Raw genomic sequence first — 6,997 nt, forward strand, 5'->3', positions numbered from 1 at the left:
ATAGATAGACAGGTGATAGTGAGATAGATATTTCACTGACGTTTTGAGAATGCCCTTAGCAAAGGAGAAATGTATAAATTAAGTTTGAACTGTGATGCTCATTTCCTTTTGTGTGAACATCCCCATCCCACAATCTGTCAAATTCCAATGGAAGAGTAATTGTCGTGTGAAAAGCTGGATAGGCTGGAAATTCAATCACTGCCATGCAGGAGGGTGAGAGGTGACCTTATAGAGGTTTATAAACTGAGTGAGGGCCAGAGATAGAATTAATGGTTGGTATCTTTTCCCTGGGATGGGGTGTTTCAAGACAAGTGGACACAGTTTTAAGGAGAAAGAGGAAACTAATTTAACGAAGACTTGAGGGGCAAATGTTTTTACACAGAGTTTGGTTTGAGTGTGGAATGAACTTCCTGAGGAAGTGGTAGGTATGGGTACAGCAATTATGTTTAAATGACACTTAGATCAGTGCAGGAATAGGAAAGGTGTGGAGGGATATGAGCCAGGAGCAGGCAGGTGGGACTGGTTCAGTTTGGGATTATGGTCGGCATGGACTGGTTGGGCAGAAGGGTCTGTTCTGTTCTGGATGACTCTATGTAGGTTTTGAATTAACACCAATCTGTTTGTTCCACAGGTTATGGTCCCGGACATGGAGGTAATATCTTTAATCTAAGAGTTCTCATTCTCTATCAGCAATAAGGATAGAGAGACTGAGCGTGTGGGTGAGAGATAGACACATATCCATATCCTGCACCCTGACTGTCCCCATGGGGACACAACTCCCCAGATACAGTGCCCAGGGCATCACTGTTCTGTTCTTGGTACCAGTGGCTGAGAATTGACTATAATATGACAACAATCTGCCTTTTCCTAACCTAAAGCAGTCAATGGGCCTGGGGGCAAGCGTTGCTGCTGGTTGAGATATTCAGCTGTCAATAGGGATCATGGCATCAACTCCCCATTTCAGCTCCTTCCTGAGAGATCTCAGACACTGACCTCCTGATCTGTGTCTCTGAAAACACAACAAGTACACTGAGTGCATTATTCTGATGGTGACAGTGGAAATCCCATAGAAAGGTCGTTCTTGCTGTGTGCAATGTACAATAAAGATAGCAGACAATATGGGCGAGAGTCATTAATACTGTTATCCAAGATTGTTCCAATATCGAGTGGGGTGGGTGTAATCCTTAAACCAAGATATTTCAAGTGGACTGCTGTACGTGTCCATACCCAGGGGGAAATTTATCAGATTATTAAATTCGAGCAAAGGAGGTTCTGAGCTACACCAGCCTGTCCTTCCCTGCGATGAGAGCATTAACCAAGCTGTGTTTGTATTGTTTCTCTGTTACGCAGCTGTGTCCTGCCGTGAGATGTGAGCATTAACCGGGCTGTGTTTGTAATGTTTCTCTGTTTCTCAGCTCTGTCCTGCTCTGAGATGTGAGCATTAACCAGGCTGTGTTTGTAATGTTTCTCTGTTACGCAGCTGTGTCCTGCCCTGAGATGTGAGCATTAACCAGGCTGTGTTTGTAATGTCTCTCTGTTACTCAGCTCTCTCCTGCCCTGAGATGTGAGCATTACCCAGGCTGTGTTTCCAATGTTTCTCTGTTACTCAGCTCTGTCCTGCCCTGAGATGTCAGCATTAACCAGGCTGTGTTTGCAATGTCTCTCGTTTACTCAGCTCTCTCCTGCCCTGAGATGTGAGCATTAACCAGGCTGTGATTGTAATGTTTCTCTGTTACTCAGCTCTGTCCTGCCCTGAGATGTGAGCATTAACCAGGCTGTGATTGCAATGTTTCTCTGTTACTCAGCTCTCTCCTGCCCTGAGATGTCAGCATTAACCAGGCTGTGTTTGCAATATTTCTCTGTTATACAGCTCTGTCCTGCCCTAAGATGTGAGCATTAACCAGAACATACTGAAAATTGTCCTACCTTGCTGTCCTAAAGTGGATATAAAATCTCAGGACATCTCGGACCAAGCTCCTGTTTTACAATCAGTCACTTAACATCAGCATTAAATCTTTTCTGAAGCAATCTCAACATCCATTCTTCAATCTTATGTGTTTCATAAAAATGTTGATAAATGTGATCCATTGGGATATTATAAAGGTGAAATGGAGTCAGACTGAAGAGGAAAGCATAAATCATTTTCCGAAAAACTATATATACATTCATATATAGACAGACAGATAGTTGGATATATAGGTAGACAGGCAGATAGATAGATAGGCAGACAGTTAAATAGATAGATAGATACATAGACCGACAGACAGGCATATAGTTAGATAGGTATTTCACTCACGTGCTGATTATCTGCTTAACATTGGAGAAATGTATAAATTGAGTTTGAACTGTGATGTTCATTTCCTTTTAAGCAAACATCCCCAAACCACGATCTGTGAAATTCCCAATGGAACAGTAAGTGTCGTGTGAAAGGCTGGATAGGCTGGGCCTTTCTACACTGGAGCAGAGGAGATTAAGAGGTGCCCTTGCAGAGAACTATAAAGTGAGTGAGGGCTATAGACAGAGTTAATGATATGTGTATTTTCCAAGGGATGGGGGGTGTCAAGACTAGGCGGCACATTTTTAAGAGCTTTAAAACAGATACGAGGGGTAACCTTTTTTGCACAGAGTGTGGATCATGTGTGGAATGGACTTCCTGAGGAAGTGGTGGATGCTGGAACAGTTGCAACAGTGAAGTGACACTGAGATAAATCCATGAATAGGAAAGGTTTGGAGAGAAACGGGCCAGGAGCAGGCAGGTGGGACTGGTTCAGTTTGGGATTATGGTTGGCATGGACTGGTTGGGCTGAAGGGTCTGTTCTGTGCTGTATGACTCTATGTAGGTTTTGAATTAACAACAATCTGTTTGTTCCACAGGTTCCGGTCGCGGATATGGAGGTAATATCTTTAATCTAAGAGATCTCATTCTCTATCAGCAATAAGGATAGAGAGACTGAGCATGTGGGTGAGAGATAGACACATATCCATATCCTGCACCCTGACTGTCCCCATGGGGACACAACTCCCCAAATACAGTGCCCAGGGCATCAATGTTCTGTTCTTGGTACCAGTGGCTGAGAATTGACTATAATATGACAACAATCTGCCTTTTCCTTACCTAAAGCAGTCAATGGGCCTGGGGACAAACGTTGTTGCTGGTTGAGACATTCAGCTGTCAATAGGGATCGTGGCATCAACTCCCCATTTCAGCTCCTTCCTGAGAGATCTCAGACTCTAACCTCCTGATCTGTGTCTCTGAAAACACAACAGGGACACTGAGCACATTATTCTGATGGTGACAGCGGAAATCCCATAGAAAGGTCGTTCTTGCTGTGTGCAAAGTACAATAAAGACAGCAGACAAAATGGGCGAGAGTCATTAATACTTTTATCCAAGACTGTTCCAATATCGAGTGGGGTGGGTGTAATCCTTAAACCAAGATATTTCAAGGGACCTGCTGTACGTGTCCATACCCAGGGGGAAATTAATCAGATTATTAAACTCGAGCAAAGGAGCTTCTGATCTACTCCAGCCTGTCCTGTCCTGAGATGTGAGCATTAACCAGGCTGTGTTTGCAATGTCTCTCAGTTACTCAGCTCTCTCCTGCCCTGAGATATGAGCATTAACCAGGCTGTGTTTGTAATGTTTCTCTGTTACTCAGCTCTGTCCTGCCCTGAGATGTGAGCATTAACCAGACCATACTGAAAATTGTCCTACCTTGCTGTCCTAAAGTGGATATAAAATCTCAGGACATCTCGGACCAAACTCCAGTTTTACAATCAGTCACTTAACATCAGCATTAAATCTTTTCTGGAGCAATCTCAACATCTATTTTTCATTCTTCAGTGTTTCATATGAATGTTGATAAATGTGATCCATTGGGATATTATAAAGGTGAAATGGAGACAGACTGAAGAGGAAAGTATAAATCATTATCCGAAAAACTATACATACATACATATATAGACAGACAGATAGTTGGACATATAGGTAGACAGGCAGATAGATAGATAGGCAGAAAGTTAAATAGATAGATAGATACACCGACAGACAGGCATATAGTTAGATAGGTATTTCACTCACATGCTGATTATCTGCTTAACAATGGAGAAATGTATAAATTGAGTTTGAACTGTGATGTTCATTTCCTTTTAAGTGAACATCCCCAACCCACAATCCGTGAAATTCCCAATGAAACAGTAATTGTCATGTGAAAGGCTGGATAGGCTGGGTCTTTCTTCACTGGAGCAGAGGAGATTGAGAGGTGCCCTTGCAGAGGTTAAATTAGATTACATTACAGTGTGGAAACAGGTCCTTCGGCCCAACAAGTCCACACCGACCCGCCGAAGCGCAACCCACCCAAACCCCTACATTTACCCCTTGCCTAACACTATGGGCAATTTAACATGGCCAATTCACCATATCTGCACATCTTCGGACTGTGGGAGGAAACTGGAGCACCCGGACGAAACCCATGCAGACACGGGGAGAACGTGCAAACTCCACACAGTCAGTCGCCTGAAGCGGGAATTGAACCTGGGTCTCTGGTGCTGTGAGGCAGCAGTGCTAACCACTGTGCCACCGGGCCGCCCAAGGTCTATAAAGTGAGTGAGGGTTATAGACAGAGTTAATGATATGTGTATTTTCCATCGGATGGCGGGTGTCAAGACTAGGCAGCACATTTTTAAGAGCTTTAAAACAGATACGAGGGGTAACATTTTTTGCACAGAGGGTGGATCATGTGTGGAATGAACTTCCTGAGGAAGTGGTGGATGCTGGAACAGTTGCAACATTGAAATGACACTGAGATAAATGCATGAATAGTAAAAGTTTGGAGAGAAACGGGCCAGGAGCAGGCAGGTGGGACTGGCTTAGTTTGGGATTACGGTCGGCATGGACTGGTTGGGCTGAAGGGTCTGTTCTGTGCTGTATGACTCTATGTAGGTTTTGAATTAACACTAATCTGTTTGTTCCATAGGTTCCGGTCGCGGATATGGAGGTAATACCTTTAATCTAAGAGATCTCATTCTCTATCAGCAATAAGGAGAGAGAGAGGCTGAGCATGTGGGCGAGAGATAGACACATATCCATATCGTGCACCCTGACTGTCTCCATGGTGACACAACTCCCCAGATACAGTGCCCAGGGCATCAATGTTCTGTTCTTAGTACCAGTGGCTGAGAATGGATTATAACATGACAACAATCTGCCTTTTCCTAACCTAAAGCAGTCAATGGGCCTGGGGCCAAACGTTGCTGCTGGTTGAGACATTCAGCTGTCAATAGGGATCATGGCATCAACTCCCCATATCAGCTCCTTCCTGAGAGATCTCAGACTCTAACCTCCTGATCTGTGTCTCTGAAAACACAACAGGGACACTGAGCACATTATTCTGATGGTGACAGCGGAAATCCCATAGAAAGGAAGTTCTTGCTGTGTGCAAAGTACAATAAAGACAGCAGACAATATGGGCAAGAGTCATTAATACTGTTATCCAAGACTGTTCCAATATCGAGTGGGGTGGGTGTAATCCTTAAACCAAGATATTTCAAGCGACCTGCTGTACGTGTCCATACCCAGGGGGAAATTAATCAGATTATTAAACTCGAGCAAAGGAGGTTCTGAGCTACTCCAGCCTGTCCTTCCCTGCGATGAGAGCATTAACCAGGCTGTGTTTGCAATGTTTCTCTGTTACTCAACTCTGTCCTGCCCTGAGATGTCAGCATTAACCAGGCTGTGTTTGTAATGTCTCTCTGTTACTCAACTCTGTCCTGCCCTCAGATGTCAGCATTAACCAGGCTGTGTTTGCAATGTTTCTCTGTTACTCAACTCTGTCCTGCCCTGAGATGTGAGCATTAACCAGGCTGTGTTTGCAATATCTCTCTGTTACTCAGCTCTGTCCTGCCCTCAGATGTCAGCATTAACCAGGCTGTGTTTGTAATGTCTGTCTGTTACTCAACTCTGTCCTGCCCTGAGATGTCAGCATTAACCAGTCTGTGTTTGCAAAGTCTCTCTGTTACACAGCTCTGTCCTGCCCTGAGATGTCAGCATTAACCAGTCTGTGGTTGCAATGTTTCTCTGTTACTCAGCTCTGTCCTGCCCTGAGATGTGAGCATTAACCAAGCCGTGTTTGTAATGTTTCTCTGTTACTCAGCTCTGTCCTGCCCTGAGATGTCAGCATTAACCAGGCTGTGTTTGTAATATTTCTCTGTTTCTCAGCTCTGTCCTGCCTGAGATGTGAGCATTAAACCCGACTGTGTTTGCAATGTTTCTCTGTTACTCAGCTCTGTCCTGCCCTGAGATGTCAGCATTAACCAGTCTGTGTTTGCAATGTTTCTCTGTTACTCGGCTCTGTCCTGCCCTCAGATGTGAGCATTAACCAGGCCGTGTTTGTAATGTTTCTCTGTTACTCAGCTCTGTCCTGGCCTGAGATGTGAGCATTAACCGGGCTGTGTTTGCAATGTCTCACTGTTACTCAGCTCTGTCCTGCCCTGAGATGTGAGCATTAACCAGGCTGTTTGTAATGTTTCTCTGTTAATCAGCTCTGTCCTGCCCTGAGGTGTCAGCATTAACCAAATCATACTCAAAATTGAACAACCTTGCTTTCTTTAAGTGGATTTAAAATCTGACAACATCTCGGACCAAGCTCATGTCTTACAATCAGTAATTTAACACCTACATTAAGTCTTTTCTAAAGCAATCTCAACATCCGTACCTGATCCTTCACTGTTTAATAAAAATGTTGATAAATGTGGTCCACTGGAATATTATAAAGGTGAAATGGAGTGAGTCTGGATCGAAAAAAGTTTTCCATTTTTGAGAAAACAATCACAGCGACAGATATGTTGGAACGGATTAGATAGATAAATGGATACATATGTAGACAGACAGATAAACAGACAGACAGACAGATGGATACATAGACACACAGAGAAATGGATAGATAGATGGACGGACTGACAGATATACAGACAGACAGATAGATAGATAGATAGACATA

This window comes from Chiloscyllium plagiosum, unplaced genomic scaffold (assembly GCF_004010195.1).
Source record: "Chiloscyllium plagiosum isolate BGI_BamShark_2017 unplaced genomic scaffold, ASM401019v2 scaf_200, whole genome shotgun sequence".
In the NCBI taxonomy this organism is placed as follows: Eukaryota; Metazoa; Chordata; class Chondrichthyes; order Orectolobiformes; family Hemiscylliidae; genus Chiloscyllium; species Chiloscyllium plagiosum.